Genomic DNA, 22106 nt, shown 5'->3' on the forward strand with positions numbered 1-22106 from the left:
GAATGTTGCTGTGGATTATCTACATCCAGATTTATGCAAATCTGAAGCATATACAGATGCTTATACACACATGAGAGTATCTCCTGCCCCCAGTGGCTCCACCACCAGTGCTTGAATACTCAACATCTGAGTGCTTCTTAATGTGCCAGGCACCGTTTTAAGCAGTTGTGGCGTAAAAAGGAAATATCCCTGCTTGTGGACGATCCATTCTAGTGGAGGAGTCAGATACATAAAATGTCAGGTAAATTGCTAAAGTGAAAGGAAAACCGAGTAAAGGGCTGGAAATGAATGGAAGGGGGGGTGGTGAGTCTTTTATTTATGATAATTTAAAAAGGTGTCTCTAAGGAAGTAATCCTTAGAGCTAAGAGCAGAAATAAGGCAGGCAAATATTTGAGGGAGGGAGGAGGGAACAAGCTTGGCAGTTTGACTAAAGCAGGGCATTAGAGCACAGTGTACAAGGCGCTAGGAACTGGGGACTCTTGGAAGCCATGGTAGGAAACTTGGGAAGCCATTGAGGGGTTTGAGCCATGGTCTGACATATTTAAAGGTCACTCTGGATACTGTGTATACAATATTATAGGGAACCTGGGTGAAAATAGGGAGATTTAGGAGAAGCAACTCAGAAGATTTAATAGCAACTCAGAAGTCTTCTCATCGAGTGTTGGTGGCTTAGCCTAGGGTGGTAGCAGCAGCAGTAGTGGCCAGTAGTAGTGGTAGGACTCTGTGTACTAAAGGTACAGCCAACAGAACTTTGGCCCAGGGATTGGAAGGCAAAGAGATGACAAGGGTGACTCAAGTTTTTGGCCTGAAGGGGGAAAAAGAATAAAAATTTATGGTTTGCGCTTAGGTTTGAGATGCCTAATAGATTTCTAGTAGAATCCAGCATGGAGCCCCGCATATGACCGTTAGGGTAATAGGAGGTAAACATTTTGGAGAGTCATCTCTATGGCGTTTGAAGCCATGTGACTGAAATTACTCAGGAAATTAGAGCTTCTCAAATGTTAATAAGCATGTTTGGTTAAGATACAGATTCTGCTTCAGGAGATCTGATGTGGGGCCTGAGGGTCTGCATTTCTAGCAAGCTTCTCAGTGATGCTGATGCCGCTGGGCCAGGGCCCACATTTTGAGTAGCAACCAAGTAGATGGGGAGGAGAGAGGGTCAGCTCTGTGTCACTCCAACATCTAAAATGGGGAGGAGCCAGCAAAGGAACCTGAGAGCTCTCCGTGACGTGAAATAAAGTGTTTCAAGAAGGTAGTCGTCGGCCCATTCAGGTGCTGAAGGAAGATGAACACAGAACTGTTAGATTGGGGGGATTGTCGTTAACAAGCTGTAAGTTTGGAGTCTGGATTGTGAGCAAAAGGGGACTGAAATAGAGATGGCAACTGCAGACAAGCCTTGCAAAGGGGAACAGAGATGGGTTATAACTGAGGCGGAGGTGAGCTAAGGGAGGACTTGAGCTATTCGGAAATAGTATGGCATGATTGACTATATGCTGGTGGGATTCCATTAGGAGGGGCAAGTGAATGCTGTTGATGGGGAAACTGAATAGGCAAGACGGAGTGGGATGCAGGACTCAGGAGAGGCTGGTCTCAGTAGGCAGAAGGGGCAGTGCCTTGTCCATGTCCACAGGGAGGGCAGCACTTTTATTCACTTACTCAAATATTTATTGTGCACCTATCTGCAAGGCATCGTTTGTACTGGGGATAAAGCAGTGACCAAAGTGAGACAATCTATAACCTCGTGGAGCTTAGATTCTGGAGTGAATGGGGCGTATATGCAGGTAGGTTGCTAACTTTGTTATTGGGAAAATGATAGCTTCCACTTTCCCAGCTGAGGAAGTGATGGGGAAGGGAGTTGGAAGTCTGTAGGAATGAGAGGTGTGGAGCATCACCTGGGAGGGTAGGAGAGTGAATGGCCCCGGAATGCCAGGACTGTGGCCAAGCTGCAGGTTTGCGTCAAAACTTCACATGAGCAGACTACTCATTTTGTTGCCTGGATGCAGGCATGAAAAAATAAACACACAAAAAAACAGAAATTTTCAAAATCTCTACAGTACACCAGAAAAATTGCATCTCCCCAATCCTTTTCATATACCTATTAGGTGGCTTCCTCTGGAGTTCTGTCCTCATTCCCCCTCCTGAAATGGAAGGAGCAAATTTTCAAGGAGCAGTTAATAAGCTAGACGGCTAGACGGCTCTTCGGCGCTTTCTGAATCAAGTACTTAGTAGTTTTGTGTTGTTCAAAATATATTTTAAGTGAAGTTAGTTATTTTGGGACTTCCTTTACTATATTGCCTAAACTGTACATCAATTAGAGAAATGACAGCTCCTTCATCGTCTCCTATTTCAATGCGAGGGAAGTGGTCTGGACCAAGATTCCAGAGACGTGGACTCAACCTGTGATCTTGGACAGGTCACTCGTCCTCTTTGGCCTGTAGTTTGTTCAGCTGGAAAATGACTGATTTAATATATGGTTAAAGTGTGGCTGTTATTCATGTCTTAACATTAGTCTGAGGAAAGAGGTCTCCTGGTCACAAACTTACTAATTGGGTAGTTTATAAAAGAACAGCTTTAATTCACGTGCGTGGTAAGTAGACTTTAAAGCAGGGCTTTCTAAACCTTCAGACACCACAGACAGATCTTGATGGATTTTGCCATTTCTGCACACCATTCTAATTTTATATTTAAAACTACTATGTGCTTAGTACTTTTAAAGTCAACTCACTGTTTGATGTAAATTTATTTTAAAAAGGAAGCATATCACTTTGGCAAATGGAAAATTAGTATCACTTTCTGTGACTAGAAGACTACCTTAAAGTGTAATAAAAACAGTGTTATTAAACTCTAGCTATGCAGTATGGCCAGTGAAGAGAGCCCAAAGTCTATCCTTTTTTTAATTAAAAGGTGTGATTAGTAAGTAACGTTAGGTAAGGGTGAAAGACACATAAACACGAAATTGAGTCTTTCTGCATGATGTGATCAAATGGATTTTGAGACTTTTCTTGAGTACTTACCTTACCATCCTACTCTGGAAAACACTTTAACAAAAGGTTAACCACTGCAGTTGCTTGACTATCAGTATAAAACAAATATTAACATTTCTTAGTTTAACAGAACTTGTCTAGCTGCATGCAGATGGATGTTGCCTCTTAATTAAGGTTTCTGTAAACCTCATAAGGTATTTGCCAACATTGTCTATGTCAGTACTAGAGTGACATCCTGACCCCAAAGGAGTTTCTAGTCTTACCTCTTTTTTCATCTGAGGATTAAAAATGGCACCTCCTCAGTGCATCTCTCTTTTTTTTTCACACGGAGTCTTGCTGTGTTGCCTGGGCTGGAGTGCAGTTGTGTGATCTTGGCTCATGGCAACCTCCGCCTCCCAGGTTCAAGCAATTCTCCTGCCTCAGCCTCCCAAGTAGCTGGGATCACAGGCGTGTACCACCACGCCTGGCTAATTTGTATATTTTTTGTACAGACAGGATTTCACCATGTTGACCAGGCTGGTCTCGAACTCCTGGCCTCAAGTGATCCGCCCCCCGCCTTGGCCTCCCAAAGTGCTGGGATTACAGGCCTGAGCCGGGCCTTAGTGCATCTCTTTGGGAGCTGAGAGAGGTTTCCTAGGCCAGCCTTGCAATACCATCACTCTTGGGCCCAGCATTCCAGACCTGAAAAATCCTTAGAATTACCCAGATAATTTCCTCAGTTATCCACTAGCTAGTGGGTTCTTGATTTAGCAGTCTCTATTATAAAAACAAAAATTCCAATTTCCTTACAAATTGGATAAAAGCAACATGTCCATGTCATAAACACGGGAGGAATGAGATTTTTACTGCAGCAGCGTATTTTGGTATTTTGGATAGCTGTGTACCTGTAAGAGCTAAAAGTAGTCTTTCAGATTTTAATTGTATTGGATAAAAATTTTCCTGCCTTCTTAAATATGTCCTTAAATTCTTCTTGGCATATAGTAGGACAAACAAACATTTAATGTATTCATCTTTTGACTCAAAACCATGTGATTATACAGTGATATTCTTAAATCTTGCTCCAGTATGGAGGACCATTTGCCTCTGTACTTGCTTCCGAGTGGTTTTTAAAATAAATTTGGCTGCTTTTAATGTTTTTCATGCTTCCTTGCTTCTAAAACTGTCTTGTAGTTTGTATCCCTCTTAGTTTGTTGTGTGTTGGAAAAGCATTTGGTTGAATTTGTGTCTAGCTTCAGAATAAATAGATTCTAAGAGAGTATCTAGTGCTTGACTTCAATGTATGATTTTTTTGTTTGTTTTTTTTGGGTTTGAGACAGAGTTTTGCTTTTGTTGCCCAGGCTGGAGTGCAATGGCGCGATCTCGGCTCACTGCAACCTCCGCCTCCTGGGTTCAAGTGATTCTCCTGCCTCAGCCTCCCAAGTAGTTGGGATTACAGGCATGCACCACCACACCTGGCTAATTTTGTATTTTTATTAGAGACGGAGTTTCTCCATGTTGGTCAGGCTGGTTTCAAACTCCCGACCTCAGGTGATCCACCTGCCTCAGCCTCCCGAAGTGCTGGGATTACAGTCGTGAGCCACCATGCCCAACAAGTTTTGGTTTTTTTAATATGTGGATTGTTTTTTCTCCCCTGTTCTTGTGCTCAGATAGCAGTGTTTTGCCATATACTTGCTTTGAACAGCAAGATCTAATTGCTTTGTTTGACAAGAGGACTTATTTATACAGTATTCTAATCTTAGAAACTTCCCACATAGAAACAGGTGTTAGGCCAGCTGGCTAGTTTTCTCTCCAGGTGTTCAGGTTTTAGATTAGTAATATGGAATCATACCCTTGGTGGGAAGTAATCTTTCTGATTCTAATAGAAGAACTTGGTTTACCAACTATATGAAATGGTAGAACATAGCAATTTCAAGCCTTTTAGACAGACTTCCATTGCTTTTCTGTGCCTTCCTGAGATGTGATAACATCTTCCAAATTTCAGAAATTTTCTTCTGTAATCTTAGAACACATTTTGCTTTTCGGTTACATTCATTTCCCATCAACTTGAAAAAAGTAAATTCTCATAGATTAAGCAATTATAAAGCACCATAGCAAATTCGTGACTGGGAAGTTCAATTTTCACAGCAAAAACTTTGCAGTAGCTTTGGCTTTGAGTTTATAGTGTTTGAGTATTGCGTAGACTATTTTCTTCATCAATGTCATTGTTACTTCAGGATAATTCTGACTAAGATGCAACTTGGTGGAACTGACAACCCAGCACTTTTCTAATTACCCAGTGAAAAATAAGGACATTTTCCTGTGCCCAGTTAAGAGAAGGAGAAAAGCTAGAGTTATCTAAAGTATTCTCTCTCTCTCTTTTTTTTTTTTTTTTTTTTTGAGACAGCCTCACTCTGTTGCCCAGGCAGGCTGGAGTGCAGTGGCGCAATCATGGCTGACTGCAACCTCTGCCTCCCAGGTTCAAGCAATTCTCCTGCCTCAGCCTCCCAAGTAGCTGGGATTACAGGTGTGTGCCACCACGACTGGCTAATTTTTTTTGTTGCTTTTTTTTTTGGACGGAGTTTTTGTCTTGTTGCCTAGGCTGGAGTGCAATGGTGCAATGCCACGATCTCGGCTCACTGCAACCTCTGCCTCCCAGGTTCGAGTGATTCTCCTGCTTCAGCCTCCCAAATAGCTGGGATTACAGGCATGCACCACCAGGCCCAGCTAATTTTGTATTTTTAGTAGAGACGGGGTTTCTCCATGTTGATTAGGCTGGTCTCGAACTCCCGACCTCAGGTGATCTGCCCGCCTCGGGCTCCCAAAGTACAGGGATTACAGGCATGAGCCACTGTGCCTGGCCTTGTATTTTTTTTTTTTTTTTTTTTTTTTTTTTTTTTTTTTAGAGAAATTCTTGCTCTGTCACCCAGGCTGGAGTGCAGTGGCACAATCTCAGCTCACTGCAACCTCCACCTCCGGGTTCCAGCAATTCTCCTGCCTCAGCCTCCTGGGTCGCTGGGATTACAGGCACGCACCATCACACTGGCTAATTTTCGTATTTTTAGTAGAGACAGGGTTTTGCCATGTTGGCCAGGCTGGTCTCCAACTCCTGATGTCAGGTGATCCACCCCCTTCGGCATCCCAAAGTGCTGGGATTATAGGCGTGAGCCACCGCACCCGGCCTAAAGTATTCTATTTTAGTCTTCACTGTATTCAATTTATTTTAACTTAGATTTCCCCTCCTAATAGTAGACTAAATGCTTAATTATCTGGAATTGATTTTAAAAATTTATATCATTTTCATGTCACTTGAAGATCTCAAAACAAGACTTTTATCCATTTAAGCTAACAAGAGTGAGTCTGGGTTCTTTGTAAAGCGCTTTTGTAAAAAAGTACCTTATGTGTGAGAGTTTGTAGTACCTCCCTAAGTATTTCAACAAGTGGCTAGTCCAGTGAGTTGCAAATAGTAGCTAAAAGTAGATTTTTATACTACTTTACATCCAGGATTAAGGTAGAGGCTTTACTATTTTGTTTTGTTTTGTTTTTACTAGATACTTGCATCTTTGTTTTACTTGTTGTGCTCCACTGAGGTCTGTCCTACCAAAGGGACAAGAGAAGCAACTATTATGCCATGAAAGGAATTTTCCCATACATAAGCATTCGTAAATAATCCCCAAGTGTAAACACAATGCCACTTGTTTCCTTAACATTTTCTCAGACCTGCCACATCCTGACTTTCGACATTGATACGACAATTCAAAGATAACTTAAGCAGAATGTGAAAAATAATTTGCAAAAGCATGCCATGTAGAACTTGGAGAGGAATCCTGTAGTAACTAGGCAACGTCCTTAGGCTTGGGGTGAGACTGTGTTCCAAACTAGAGCTTCCCAAAGCGTTCCATGGATCCTAGAATGCTAACCGGCCCAAGAAAGCTGGGATACTTTGCATATAAAATTCTTCCTCTTGGATATTCAAAAGGCACGTACATATTAGAGGTTCTGAGACATATTGCCACTTTTCCCCCATGATACCTTAATATTCTGAGGAAGTAGGGTCCTTTCAAATGGTTTGAAAATATTGCCCTACACTACACCATGAAAGGATGGATCATACTCAAATCTACTGAGTAATCCTACTGTAGGGGGACTTATACCCCAGGTCCCTACTTTCCCATATCCAGCACTATGGTCTTGGTGCCATTTGTACCATTGCTTAGACAGCAGTCAGGCATAAGGACCGGTATCTTCTTTCTGCAAGACAGTACTACTGAATTGGGTGGAGGAAGTGTAAGTGTTTAAATCCTCCCTAACCAAACCTGGTGCAACAAGTAACAATACTGTTCAAGAATTGTGTGTCAGATACAATTGGGTTTTATAACCCACTAGCTCAACCTTGAAAATAAATTAACTTGTTTGGCTTCTTAATTGGTAGAATTCGTCTACATTCATAGTCACACATGGATAGTAACCTTCATATTTCATCAGAGGAACTCTAGAAAGGACCACTGTTCGTCTTATGTCCCTTTCTGAGAAAGAAAGGACTACAAAAGGCAAGCGATAAGGAGGATCTGAATTCAAGTCACATTCTATTGTTACCATGAGGGTCAAGTAGATGTGAGAAGTGGCCCTAGGCAACAATCTTGTGCTCCCAGTGGGCCCTGAAGTTGATTTGAATTTAAAGTCATGATGCGCCTTTGGCTTTATAACCTGTAAAGATCAACTAAACTGTTTTCCTGGGAGAGTCCCATTGTCATTTTAAAGTAATTGTTTCTGTAAAATGCATTTACAGAAAGTCAGAATTGCTTAACCAGTGTCACCATCAAAACTTTCTATTAAGGGTGGAAAAATACCATCTGTAGATAGAATTAAAACCTGATTGTGCATGAGGCACAAGCTTTCCAGAGAAAAGGGGTAGTTAATTGCCCAAGAGTAATAATTCCAGCAGAGTCATTGACGGGGCTCCAAATTTGCCATTTCTAGCATGGTTTAGTGAGAGAGTAGGAAATCTGTCTTTCTGTTTGTTTCATCTCTTAATTAGTTGGAGTCTTCAGGAAAATCAGTAGCTATGAAGGATAAAATGATTATTCCTGGAGCCAGAAAATTGAGTTACAGCAGTGTTTGATGCTCTATATACTGAGAGGTAACAGGCTCCCTGTCACTCTGTGTAAATTTGTGTGGTAAAGCTATTTTGAGACTAGTTTACTGTTTATTCTGAAGAGAATAAAATAGGAAGTCCAAGGGAGGAGGATGTGCAAAGGGAGATTTTCCCTTCTCCCTTTTCATAATCGTCCTCTCATCTTACCATAAAAATGAGGGCTGGAAGCTCTGACCCTGCAACCATATTGCTGTGATGTGTTACCTGAGTTTCACAAACTGCTGGAGCCATACATTCTAAAACAATGAACACCAACCAGCTTTTCACTCTCGTGGTTTCATCATGGTTCTGAACACCACACTATACTGGAGAGCACACCATTTAGTGGCTTTAGATTTTAAAAGCTTATGGGCCACCATAGGGAACATTTGAAATACACTGGGAAACCTTTTCTCAAAGCACCATAAAGTTTCCCCCCAAATCCTTGTCATGTTTAATACAAGTTTATGAATTTTAACAATTCCCAGTGTTCATGTTTCAATCAATTGGGAACTAATAATTGCAATACTAAATTCAGAAAAAGTTTTTAACTTTGAGAATTATATACGCTTTTGTTTGTTGCAAGAAGTATAATAGGGTAATCAAATGACTCGAGAATAAGAATACATCATTAGGATACTATTTTGTGGGGGAAGTGGAATGGAAATACAATTTTAGGGGAAAAGCAATGTTAAACTCTTATTGTAGGTATTTTAAAAAATATGTGGTATAGCACTTAGATTCCATTGAACTTATTTGAGCCATGTAATATTTAAATGTTTTATTTAAAAATGACAGTATAGGCCGGGTGCAGTGGCTCACATCTGTGATCCCAGCACTTTGGGAGGTTGAGGCAGGTGGATCACTTGAGGTCAGGAGTTTAAGACCAGTCTGGCCAACATGACAAAACCCCATTTCTACTAAAAATACAAAAATTAGCCAGGTCTCGTGATGCATGCCTGTAGTCCCAGCTACTCGGGAGGTTGAGGCAGGAGAATCGCTTGAACCTGGGAGGCGGAGGTTGCAGTGGGCCGAGATCACGCCACTGTTCTCCAGCCTGGGTGACAGAGCAAGACTCTGTCTGAATAGAAAAGCAAAAAAGACAGTATAGACAATATACCGGAAATTATATTTGTGGTAATCATGGAAGTTTATAGCAAAACATTTTAGAGGTCAACTTATATATGTGAGAGAGTATGTAGTATTTCAAAAAAATTTTAAGATATGTGAGAGCAAAAACATTAGAAATGGACAGAAACAATCTGTTCAATACTCTGGCCTTGACTCACACCTTAAATCCTGCCTCAGCCATCTGCCTCCTTGGAGTTATCTTAGACTTTGCAAGTACCAAACTCTCTACCTACCACCAAAAAATACACTCTCAATTTGAAGCATCCCACCCTCACCGCAACCTCTGCCTCTCAGGTTCAAGCGATTCTCCTGCCTTAGCCTCCCAAGTAGCTGGGATTACAGGCTCACGCCACCATACCCAGCTGATTTTTGTATGTTTAGTAGAGACGGGGTTTCACCACGTTGACCAGGCTGGTCTCGAACTCCTGACCTGAGGTGATCTACCTGCCTTGGCCTCCCAAAGTGTTGGGATTACAGGCATGGGCCACCGCACCTGGCTCCCCTACATTTTCTTAGTCAAGTTACTCTTTCACCTCTGAGACCATGATTCTACTTTTTCTTCTGTCTTCAAACCTTCAGTACCCAATATCCCTCTCCCTCTGCCTTCGCAAGGTGATTAACTCAATTCTTATTTTGTTAAAAACAACAAAACAAAGGTCATCGGAGCCCTCCCCATTTCTACCACAACTGCTGGCCCACCTGCCTTCCATCTCTTTACAGTGGGTGATTGTCTGTTCCTAGGGCCAACCCTTCAACCTCTCCCTATGCGCAGGAACTTCAGTCCCGCAATTATTCCCTCAATCATCCGTGTTTCTCCTTCCAGTGGACCTTTCTATTGGTATGTAATGTTGTTATAGTGCCAGTCTTAAAAAACGACAATGAAATAGCTAACTAATGTCCCATTTTTTGTGTGTTCACCTTTGTGGAGAAACTCCTCAAGAGTATTGTCTATTCCATTTTGTTGTTGCTGTTTTTCATACCAACATTTATTAAAACTTATTATTCCATGGTCCTCAATCACAGAACAATTAAGCAACCATATAAAAATTTAACATATCTGAATATGAGATGTTGCTTTTTTTTTTTTTTTTTTTTTTGAGACAGGGTCTCGCTCTGTTGCCCAGGCCGGAATGCATTGGCACAATCTCGGCTCACTGCAGCTTCAACCTCCCGGGCTCAAGTGATCCTCCCACTTCAGCCTCCTGAGTAGCTAAGACAACAGGCATATGCCACCATGCCTGGCTAATTTTTTTATTTTGTAGAAATTGGGGTGTTGCCAGTGTTGCCCAGAGTGGTCTTGAACTCCTGGGCTCAAGCAGTCCTCCTACCTCAGCCTCCTAAAGTGCTGGGATTACAGGCATGAGTCACCACGCAGAGCCCAAGAGTTGTCTATTCTTGTCTCTGCTTGCTTTCTTTCTTTCTATTCTTTCCAGAATGGCTTTGTCTTGAACACTCCAATACAACTGCCTTAACATTAGTAAATTCAATTGTCAATTCTCCGTCATAATTTTTCCTGTTAGCATTTGGCACAAATGATCACTTTTAAAATACTTTTTCTACTTTGCCTTCAGGGTACAAAGTACACTTGCTCTAGAATCTCCTCCAACCTCAGGGACTGTTTCTTTTCTATCTGCTTTGCTGAATCTGCCCCTTCTTGCTGTCCTCCAAATACTGGAGTGTCCTAGGTGAAGGCTTCAGAAGTCCTCTTCGTATAACCATTCCCTAGGGGCTGTCATCCTGTGCGCTGGCTTTAAACACCTTTTATACTGTGATGACTCCCAATGTCTGTCACCAATCCAGGACTCCGATCTAGACGGACATACTGAGTTGCCTCCAGCATTTCTGTTGGTATGTCAGGTGAACATCTCAAACCTCACGGGTTAGTTCCTAGTTTTCAACCTCCCTCCCAGCACGAGCCTACTCTTCTTCCTTTCATGGTAAATGAAAATGAAAATTCCATCTTTCACTTGTTCAGGCCAAAAATCTTGGAGTCATTGTTGACTCCTTTCTTTCTCCCCACCAACTACCCGCCTCACCGTCTCTCTCTTTTTCTTTTCTTTTCTTTTCTTTTCTTTTTTTTTTTTTTTTTTTGAGACAGGGTCTCACTCTGTTGCCCAGGCTGGAGGGCAGTGGTGTGATCACAGCTCACTGCAGCCTCAACTTCCTGGGCTCAAGTGAACCTCCTACCTCAGCCTCCTGAGTAGCTGGGACCACAAGTGTGCACTATGCCCAATTAATTTTTGTATTTTTTGTAGGGATGAGTTTTTGCCATGTTGGCCAGGCTGGTCTTGAACTCCTGGGCTCAAGTGATCTGCCTGTCTCAGGTTCCCAAAGTGCCAGGATTACAGGTGTGAGCCACCGCACCTGGCTCTTTTTCTCTCTTATACTCCAAAATCGATTTGTCTGAAAATTCTGTCAGTTTGGCCTTCGAGATATACTCAGCCTGCTGCTCTGCTGCCCCTTGCCTCCCCTAGACCACCATCGCCTCTACCAGGGCTATTGGAACAGCCTTCTCATCAGTCTTCCTGCTTCTGCCTCTGCCTTTATGTTTACTGTCCGTAAAGCAGATAAAGAGATTCAGCCACATCCATCTCTCCTGTGCCTAAAGTCCTCCAATGGCTTCCCATCTTACAGTAAAATCCAAAGTCCTTATGTTGACCTAAAAGGCCCCATGTAATCTGGTTCTGAGCTCTGACTTCTCCTAGCACTCTCCTTTTGCTTACTCCATTCCAGCCACATGGGCCACCTTGCTCTTCCCTGGACACACCCGACACTGTCCAGCCACGGGCCTTTGCACTTACTCTTCCCTCTGCCTAAATGCCTTGTCTCAGATTTCCGTTTCGGTCGCTCCTTTTATGGCATAGCCACTCCTGCAATGCCTGTTTTATAGTCTAGAATGCTGTTTGTTCCTCTGACCCATCAAAACCCTTCTCCAACATCATCGAAGTTAAAATGAAGACCATAACCTATGAAACTCTAACTAAAGGAAGGTTTTCTGAACTTAGCCTTTTCAGAGAATTTTAATACTGCTAGTCCAGCTAAAGTGATATTAATCCAAACAAATCTTGACTTTGTGTAAATTTGAGACAGTATACAAAGACATAATTCAAATAGAAAAGAACCCCTATGAAAAGAGAAAGTGTTCTAATAACATGTTATCAATCCCATCACTTTTTTTTTTTTGAGACGGAGTTTTGCTCTTGTCGCCCAGGCTGGAGTGCAGTGGCGTGATCTCAGCTCACTGCAATGTCCACCTCCCGGGTTCAGGCAATTCTCCTGCCTCAGCCTCCCGAGTAGCTGGGATTACAGGCCTGCTCCACCACACCTGGCTAACTTTATATTTTTAGTAGAGATGGGGTTTCTCCATGTTGGCCAGGCTGGTCTTGAACTCCTGACCTCGGGTGATCTGCCCGCCTTGGCCTCGCAAAGTGCTGGGATTACAGGCATGAACCACCGTTCCTGGCCCACCTTTTATTTTCTTCATAGCACCTGGTTATTGGACTGTCTCCTTTCACCAAAATGTAAGCTCCTCGAGAGCAGGAACTGTGTGTGTTTTGTTCACAAATGTATTTTCAATGCCTAGAACAGTGCTGACACCCAATATGTTATGTCCTTAATAAATAGATTTTGAACGGATGTCATGAAACTTTTGTTGATCCAATCCAGTGTCTTTGGTTTTTAAACCTATCATCCCTTCTCACTAGGCCTGTTTTCTTTCTTTCTTTTATTTTTATTTTTTTTGAGACGGAGTCTCGCTGTGTCGCCCAGGTTGGAGTGCAGTGGCGCAATCTCGGCTCACTGCAAGCTCCGCCTCCCGGGTTCACGCCATTCTCCTGCCTCAGCCTCTCCGAGTAGCTGGGACTACAGGCGCCCGCCACCACGCCCGGCTAATTTTTTGTATTTTTTAGTAGAGACGGGGTTTCACCGTGGTCTCGATCTCCTGACCTCGTGATTCGCCCGCCTCGGCCTCCCAAAGTGCTGGGATTACAAGCGTGAGCCACCGCGCCCTGCCCCTCTTTCTTTCTTTTTTTTCTGAGACGGAGTCTTGCTGTGTCGCCCAGGCTGGAGTGCAATGGCACCATCTCAGCTCACAGCAAGCTCCGCCTCCCGGGTTAACACCATTCTCCTGCCTCAGCCTCCCGAGTAGCTGGGACTACAGGCACCCACCACCACCCCCGGCTAATTTTTTTGTATTTTTTTTAGTAGAGATGGGGTTTTACCGTGTTAGCCAGGATGGTCTCGATCTCCTGACCTCATGATCTGCCCACCTCGGCCTCCCAATTTTTTTTTTTTTTTTATAATAGAGGCTGGGAATGGTGGCTCATGCCTGTAATCACAGCACTTTGGGAGGCCAAGGCAGGTGATCACTTGAGCCCAGGTGTTCGGATAGAAAGAAAGAAGAAGAAAGAGAGAGGAAGGAAGGAAGGAAGGAAGGAAGGAAGGAAGGAAGGAAGGGAAGGAAGGAAGGAGAAAGAAAAGGAGGAACAAGGAAAGAAAGAATAAGAGAAGGAAAGAAATAAAGAAGAAAGAAAAAAGAAAGAGAGAGAGAGAGAGAAAGGGAAAAAGGAAAAAAGAAAAAAAATAGAGATGGGGTCTCACTATGTTGCCCAGATTGGTCTCAAACTACCAGGCTCAAGTGATCCTCCCCTTTCGGCCTCCCAAAGTACTAGGATTACAGATGTGAGCCACTGTGCTTGGCTTCACTAGGCTTGTTTTCTTAGGATAAAGATGGATTTAGTGCTTGTACATATTACTAAGTAATATTAAATAATTCTGGTAGGAAATCTACTTGTCAGGGCATCATGGGAGCACTTAGTTATTGTATTTTTCCCCCTAAATTTAAAAGCTGATGCATTTTGTCCAAGTGGGGAAAAACCCAAGAATGCTTTTGGTTCCAAAGCAAGAAGCAAGATTTGATATTAAGTAGGGGAAATAAGAAATTAATTTTAATAATGCTTACTTTGTCAAGAAATAGTGCACAGCACAAACCTGTTATAGAAGCATTAAATGGACAGTCAACCATCACAAAATACTAATTTCCTATTGAGGAGCTTGGTCTGAGTAAAGGAAGATGGGGCTCTCTGAAGTTTTACTTGAACTCTACTCTGATCTCAGCAGCAAAATCCATCAGATTCTGTGATGGTCAAGTCACACACACAGGGCTTGCTGCTTGTCCATTGGGAAAGATGAAGAGTTGGCTTGTTACCCTTGCTTTCCTATGTCAAATTGTAGACAACCATCCTCTGTTATCCAGACACCAAAATTAATCAGGGAGGACCTTTTGCGGGGCTGTCTTGGTCAGTGTACAAAAGCTTCCTTTTCAGAGTGTTGTTCTGCACCTCAAGAAGCTGAAGACAAACAGCAAATGTGCAAGGTCACAGGTACATTAGAAGAAATGTTCAAAATGTGACATCCCAAGATGATACTTGTTGGCCACAGTTTTGTATGGTTCAAGGAAAGGGAGGTGTAGCAACAGCAAATGTTTGGCAAGAGTGCTGTCAGTTAGATACCCATGCTGGACATAGCTCATATTTTTCATGGTACTCTTTACTTGCTGAACTTCAATGACCTCCAAAGTTCTTCTCAATGTAGATTTTAGAGAGCCACCATCAATTGATTGGCATTAACACTGAAGAGCAAACCCATTTGTTTTTTGCAGTTCTGATGGAACTTTCAACATTCTTCACAGGCACGCACTCTGCTTTCTGATTGTCATTCTTTGTTGACAGTTTTGCAAAAGATGAAAATCTGTCATTGTTAGTCAACTCATCACCAACTGGGTTAAACAGGATCCACAGAGAATTTGCCTTTTGCTTGCTGGATTCCACATGTGGGTATTTTTTCCCTTCTAAGTATGTAGTGAAGTACTTTGAGATTTTCAGGCTGCATTGAGCTGGGAAAGCAGAGATCAGCACTTCTGGATTAGACCCCATGTTAAGCATGTAACACAGGCTCACCACCAACAGACTGCAATGGACTGGTATACATGGCTTACCTCTAGCCATTGTTTTGCCCTTATGAGTTGGGACTCAAAAAAAAAAAAAAAGAGTTGGGACTTATGCCTATAATCCCAACACTTTAAGAGGCTGAGGTGGGAGGGTGGGAGGATCGCTTGAGGTCTTGAGTTCAAGGCCAGCCTGGGCAACAGAGTGAGACCCATCTCTACAAAAAAAAATTTTTTAATTAGCTGGGCGTGGTTGTGCATGCCTGTAGTCCCAGCTACTCAGAAGGCTGAGGCAGGAGATGTGCTTATACCCAGGAGTTCGAGGTTGCAACGAACGGTGATTGTGTCATGTACACCAGCCTGGGTGACCAGATCCTATCTCAAAAAGAAAAAAGGAAAAAGAAAAGTTAGGACTCTTAAGACTTAGTGGTAGTGGTAGTTGAGACATTCTTAGTAGGCTGATGTCTTTTCTGCTTCCTTCTAAAATGCCTCCCATTCTCTTTAACCTTTGTTGTACTCAACAGTTTTGTCATTTTTTAAAACTGTCTGATTGTGCTTCCATTGAAACCATACTCTCTGCACTTGCTTTTTACATCTCTGACCCCTTTGTGTATCTGCATTAGTCCCTCTTCTTGCTCTGGCTCTTTAGCTGGGAGTGCCTCCTGCTGCCCAGCCCTGGCCACTGTTACGTTCCACATGCTCTTCTGAAATCTCAAGCTTGGGTGGGAAAGCAAAGGCATCATTTATTCACTCCCTAAAACTTCCACACTTAGTCAATAATTGGTCCTCAATAAATAGTTGTTGAGTCATTAAAAAAATTAGCCTGGCATGGTGCCTTGTGCCTGTAATCCCAGTTACTTGGGAGGCTGAGGCAGGAGAATCACTTGAACCCAGGAGGCGGAGGTTGCAGTGAGCCAAGATCATGACACTGCACTCCAGTCTGGGCAACAGGGTGAGACTCTGTCTCAAAAAAAAAAAAAAAAAAAAGTCAGTGTTTTTGGGGGAAAGGAGGAGGGGAGAGAAGTATTGTGGATTAAAAGAGACATACCCAAATGTAATGCCTGAACCATGATTGGATCCTGTCTTGAACAAAAAAGGCTATAAAATACATTTTTGTAATAAATGGGGAAATTTGACCATGACTTGATAGTAGATGATATTATGAAATTATTGTTAATTTTCTTAAGTGTGATACTAGTATTGTGGTTCACAGGAAAATGTCCTTATGCTAGGGAGATGCACGCTGATTTCATGATGTCTGCAACTTATTTCCAAATGGTCCAATAACAATAACAAAGATAAGTAAAATATATAAATATGTACAAATACAGCAATTATTAGATCTGGGTAGAGGATAAGAAGCTATTCATTGTACTATCTTTAAAATTCTTTCATGTATATGAAATTTTTCTAATAAAAAGTTGGAGGAGAAAAGTTGATAAAACCCAGTCAGGTAGCTGTGGCAACACTTCAGAAAGATAGCCCTTTCTTTTCCCAGCCTAGTCAAATCTTGCCACACATTTGTGAATCTGTTTTTGCATGAGATCTTATTTATAGTGGACCATAGGAAAGGCTTAGTCCTGCCCAGACACCAAAGATTCTGAGACCCTTATTGTGTAAACACATTCATTCTATGGAGCCAAAGGAGCTCTCCTAATAGAGGCAGGAATAACAAGAAGTAGTGTATGGCTCTGATTTGTGTGTAGCATGCTCTGTTGTTATATTTAAAGTATGATTGCTAAATTCATTATTTGGGAATTGTTACGAGATGTGGTTTCAAACCTTTAGAAAATAGTACGATATTATTACAAAGAATGCTCTCAAACAACCTCCATTCTGCTTTCCAGTCTACTATTGGCATATCTTTGTTTCAGCTTTCTGGCCTGGAAACCTCTTGGTTTGTGGAGACTCATGGAAGATACTCGAAATTGGCAGATACTTGAAATTGGCAGATGATCCCCTCAGCCAGGTCTGGGGCTTACCCTTTCAACTCAGGGTGTGGAATCTGCTTTTGGACACCTGGCATTTTTCTTAGCTGGGCCCAGAGAACTCATTCTGTGTGACTCTTTATGGGTTGCCCAGATGCTGACCCTAAGCCTATCCAGAAACCAGGAATGTTTTACTGTGGTAAAAGAATTCTGGTTAATGAGAAAACCTAGCTGTTACTCAGCTGGAAAAAAACAGATGGCCCAATCCTGCTAAGAGTTAGCTGCATCACTCTCTCTAACACTTTTCTCTGAGTACATGGAATACATGCGTTAAGGAAACCCCCGCCTTGTGAAACTGCTGTTTGTTTGCTTCAAACAAAAATCTTCAGTGCTGCTTCCAACGTCGGTACTGAAGGAGGGCAGGGAGAGGGGCTGCAGAGGAAAACGTCCTTTCAGAGCTTATTACCTCACAGGGGAGATGGACGCACACATATCTGCAGAGAAGCCATCAGGGACGCCCTCATCTTCAAACTGCCCGTGCCTTTAGTCCCACGCTCTGTCTTCCTTCCTGTCCACCCCTTTCTGAAGCCAACCATTTCCCTTGCGTCCTGACCCCACCCCGGCCTTGTTAAAGACTTGCTTCTTCAGGTGTCCTTCTCTCCTTCCCGCCTCATTTCTCGTTTTGGGGGGGCGGGGGTAGGGGGCTGGGAGAGACGGAGTCTCGCTGTGTCGCCCAGGCTGGAGTGCAGTGGCACGATCTTGGCTCACTGCAACCTCCTCCTCCCGGGTTCAAGCGATTCTCCTGCCTCAGCCTCCCAAGTAGCTGGGATTACAGGCGCCCGCCGCTACGCCCGGCTAATTTCTTTTGTATTTTAGTAGAGACGGGGTTTCACCGTGTTGCCCAGTCTGGTCTCGAACTCCTGAGCTTAGGCAATGTGCCCACCTCGGCCTCCCAAAGTGCTGGGATTACAGGCGTGAGCAACCGCACCCGGCCCCTGCCTCATCTCTTACCTCTGCGGCACCATACTTCTCAGTAGCCACCGGGTCTAACGGCATCTCATCTTTAAAAATAACAGGCCGGGTGCGGCGGCTCACGCCTGTAATCCCAACACGTGCCTGCAGTCTCAGCTACTGCGAGGCTGAGGCAGGGGGAGGGCTGTGGGGGTTGTGGGGGAAGAACGGCTTGAGCCTGGGAGTTCAAGGCTGCAATGAGCTACGATTGCGCCACTGCACTCCAGTCTGGGCAACGGAGTGAGACCCTGTCTCTAAAAAACAAACAAAAAAAGATAAAGAAAAAAATAATTGCACGCCTCACCCCCCAAATTCAGCCATCTTCTTTCCCTTCCAGCCATGGTCGCGTTCTCTGCTGCTCTTCCAGCAAAGCGTCTGTCATCATCTAACTGCCGAGCAGCTTCCATGCCCCCCCCTCCTCCGAGGCTGCTGTTGTCCATGTTTCCAGGGACCTTGAAGTTGTTGGTTTCCACGGGAGCGTCTTTGTATTTCTCACGCTTGGCAGGATTCAGTCAGTTCCCCACTCTCCTCCTTCTTGAAACAATTTCTTCTCATGTTGCCTGACAGCAGGCTCTTCTGGTTTCCTCTCCACCTTAAGAGATGCTGCCTCCCACTCTCCTTTGTTCTTCCTTCTCCATTTGACTTCTAGATGTCAGGGGTCCCATCTGATGTCTGTCTACATACTCTCCTGGCTGACCTCATCCAATCCCATAGCTTTAAATACCTCCATATCCTGATGACTTCCAATCAGCATCTCCAGCCCTGACATCTCCCTGGAATTCCAGATTTATAGAACCAACCACCTACTTGATTAATCAACTGATAGATTTATTTAATTAAAACATTTATTATTTTTTGAGACAGGGTCTCACTCTCTTGCCCAGGCTGGAGTGCGGTGGCATGATCACGGCTCACTGCAGCCTCAACTTCCCAGGCTCAAGGGATCCTCCCACCTCAGCCTCCTGAGTAGCTGCGCCACCATGCCTGGCTAGTTTTTTGTATTTTTTGTAGAGACAGGGTTTCGCCATGTTGCCCAGATTGGTCTCAAACACCTGGGCTCAAGTGAACCTCCTTCCTCGGCCTCCCAAAGTGCTGGGATTACAGGCAAGAGCCGCCGCAGCTGGTTGATAGATTTATTAATTCCATGAATATTTATCGATTACCTATAAATGCCAGATACTATTCTAGGTTTGGAGGATACTTACATCAGTTAAAGACAGACAGCAATCACTACCCTGGAAATAATGAACATCATAAATAAATCAGACACTATGTTAGAGGCTGGAAGTACATAGAGAAAAATTAAGGAGTGGAGACAGATAGTGAGTGCCAGGAGGAAAGGGTGTTACAGTTTTAAAGAGGATGGAGACAGAATGTCCTACTGAGAAGGTGACACTTCAGCAAAGACTTGGAGAAGGTGAAGGAGTAGCCTGTGTGGCTCGTTTAAGGAAATAACAGTGGAGGCAGAAGGTACAGTAAGTTTCAAGTCACTGTGGCAGGTATGGCTTTGTGTGTTCAAGAAACAGCAAGGAGGTGAGTAGAGTGAGGGAAGAGTCGCAGGACAGAGGATCAGAGAAGAAATGGAGGGTACGGGTGCGGATCCCATGGAGCGTGGTCAGCCATAGGAAGGACTTTGGTTTTTATACCAGCTGAGATGGAGATCTGTCAACAGTTTTAAGCAGAGGAGTGACATAATTTGTCTAACTTTGTAAAAGCTCTCTTTGCCTGCTTTGTTGAGAACAGACTCTAAGGGACAAAGGAAGAAGATCTGGGAGGCTATTTTAGCCGTTTCAATGATGATAGTATCTTGGCCCCAAGTGGTAGCAGTGAAGATGATATAATAAAAAGCTTCAGATCGTGGATATGTTTTGAAGGTAGAGCCAATAAGATTTGCTGACAGAATGGATATGGGATGTGAAAAAAAAGAGTGAAGGAGGTCACAAGTGTCTCTGGCCTGAGCTATTGGAAGGATGAAGTTGCTACCAATTAAGACAAAGAAGTCAGTGGGTTGAAGAAGGTTTTGAGTAAGGTTGCTGGGTTTAACAACAACAGCAAAAAATCAGGAAGTCCAGTTAAATTTGAATTTCAGCAAAACAACAGACACTTTAGTATAAGTACATCCCATGCACTATTGCTTATACTTATTATGTGCTGTTATTCTAAATTTACTGGGCATCCTTTATTTTATCTCCAATCCTAACTTGAGAGGAAAGTTTGAGTTGTGTGTTAGAGATGTTGAGAAGGCAGTTGGATATATAGGACTGGATATCAGGGTATAAGTCTGGCCTGGAGATTAAAATTTGGGAGAGAACAATAATATTTAGGTAGCCTATAAAGCTATGAGATTAGAAGAAATCCCCTAAGGAGTAAGAATGGATAGATGACTGGCCCAGGAAAGGAGCTGGGGCCCTCCAATGTGAAGAGATTGAGAAGATGAGGAAGGAGCAGCAGAGAAGAGGGAGGAGAAGGAGCTAGTATAGTAGGAGAGAAATCAGTATGTCTCCTCTGACAGAGACACTGAGGGAAGCAGCAATTGGTACCTAGGATTCAAGATGGGGCACGCACTACTCCTGACTTCTCTATGCGCACCCTCTCAAATTCTGCTTCCCCCCCCGCCCATACTATCTCAGTTCGGGATACAACTGCATCTCTCCAGGAACAAAGGCCAGAGAGATAGGAATTATTTTTAATTCTCTTTCCATCACTCTTGTCTGTGTTCAATCCAATAGCAACTTCGTTCTCCTCTCCTTTCAAGACATGCTCTGAATTCATCCGGTTCTCTTCATCTCTACCACTACTACCACAGCTCAGCCCTCATCATCTTTCAGCTCAACCCCTGCAAAGCCTCTGATTCCCTTACAATCATTCTCAACATGGCAGTCTGAACCATTTAAATACGTTATATGTATGTGTGTGTGCATATATACACATACATATGATATAGTTTTTTTTTTTTTTTTTTTTTTTTTGAGACGGAGATTCACTCTGTCCCCAGGCTGGAGTGCAGTGGCGCGATATTGGCTTACCATAAGCTCTGCCTCCTGGGTTCACGTCATTCTCCTGCCTCAGCATCCTGAGTAGCGGGGACTACAGGTGCCCACCTCCACACCTGGCTAATTTTTTGTATTTTTAGTGGAGACGGGGTTTCACCATGTTAGCCAGGAGGGTCTCAATCTCCTGACCTTGCAATCCGCCCGCCTTGGCCTCCCAAAGTCCTGGGATTATAGGTGTGAGCCACTGCACCCAACTGATATAAATATTTTTAATATACATATACATACAGTGGACAGGGCTAGGGATGCCAACCCCTAGCATCTTCTAGGATGGAAGAGAGACAGCTAGAGAGAGTGGAGGGAGGTGCCAGGCTGTTTTTAATAATCAGCTTTTCTGGGGTCTAATAGCGAGAGAGCTCATTCAATACCATGAGAACAGCACCAAGCCATTCATGAGGGATCCGCCCCCACGACCCAAACATCTCCCACCAGGCCCCACCTCCAACACCGGAACCACATTTTAACAGGAGACTTGGTGGGCCTAACAAACCATATCCAAACCATAGCAAGCGGGTTGTGGCTGTTGTCTTTGAGAAATGAAGAACTGGGGGCCGGGTACGGTGCCTCACACCTGTAATCCCAGCACTTTGGGAAGCCAAGGTGGTGGATCACTTGAGGTCAGGAGCTCGAGACCAGCCTGGCCAACATGGCATAACCCCGTCTCTACTAAAAATACAAAAATTAGCCAAGCATGGTGGTGTGTACCTGTAGTGCCAGCTACTTGGGAGGCTGAGGCGGGAGGATCACTTGAACCTGGGAGGTGGAGGTTGCAGTGAGCCAAGATCATGCCACTGCACTCCAGCCTGGGCGAGAGAGCGAGACTCCATCTCAAAAAAAAAAAAAAAGAATTGAAGAACTGGCTCTCTGTTGATTATTCTAAATCGTGGCAGTTGCTTATTGAAAACCACAAATTCTGAACAGCCATGTTGTGAGCTCTTCATTTGT

At 43.5% G+C, this 22106-nt stretch overlaps 1 long non-coding RNA gene across 1 annotated transcript; it reads right to left on the reverse strand.

Annotated features, from left to right (window-relative positions):
* Nucleotides 1-297: 297 nt before the first annotated feature.
* LOC134736535 (uncharacterized) lies at nt 298-18148 on the reverse strand. The gene is made up of 2 exons (XR_010120629.1): nt 18109-18148; nt 298-805 (listed from the first exon to the last, which is right to left on the reverse strand). It is a non-coding gene; the product is annotated as an uncharacterized lncRNA (long non-coding RNA).
* Between the last annotated feature and the right edge of the window lie 3958 nt (nt 18149-22106).

The sequence above is a fragment of the Symphalangus syndactylus genome, chromosome 4 (genome assembly GCF_028878055.3).
Source record: "Symphalangus syndactylus isolate Jambi chromosome 4, NHGRI_mSymSyn1-v2.1_pri, whole genome shotgun sequence".
NCBI classification, from domain to species: Eukaryota; Metazoa; Chordata; class Mammalia; order Primates; family Hylobatidae; genus Symphalangus; species Symphalangus syndactylus.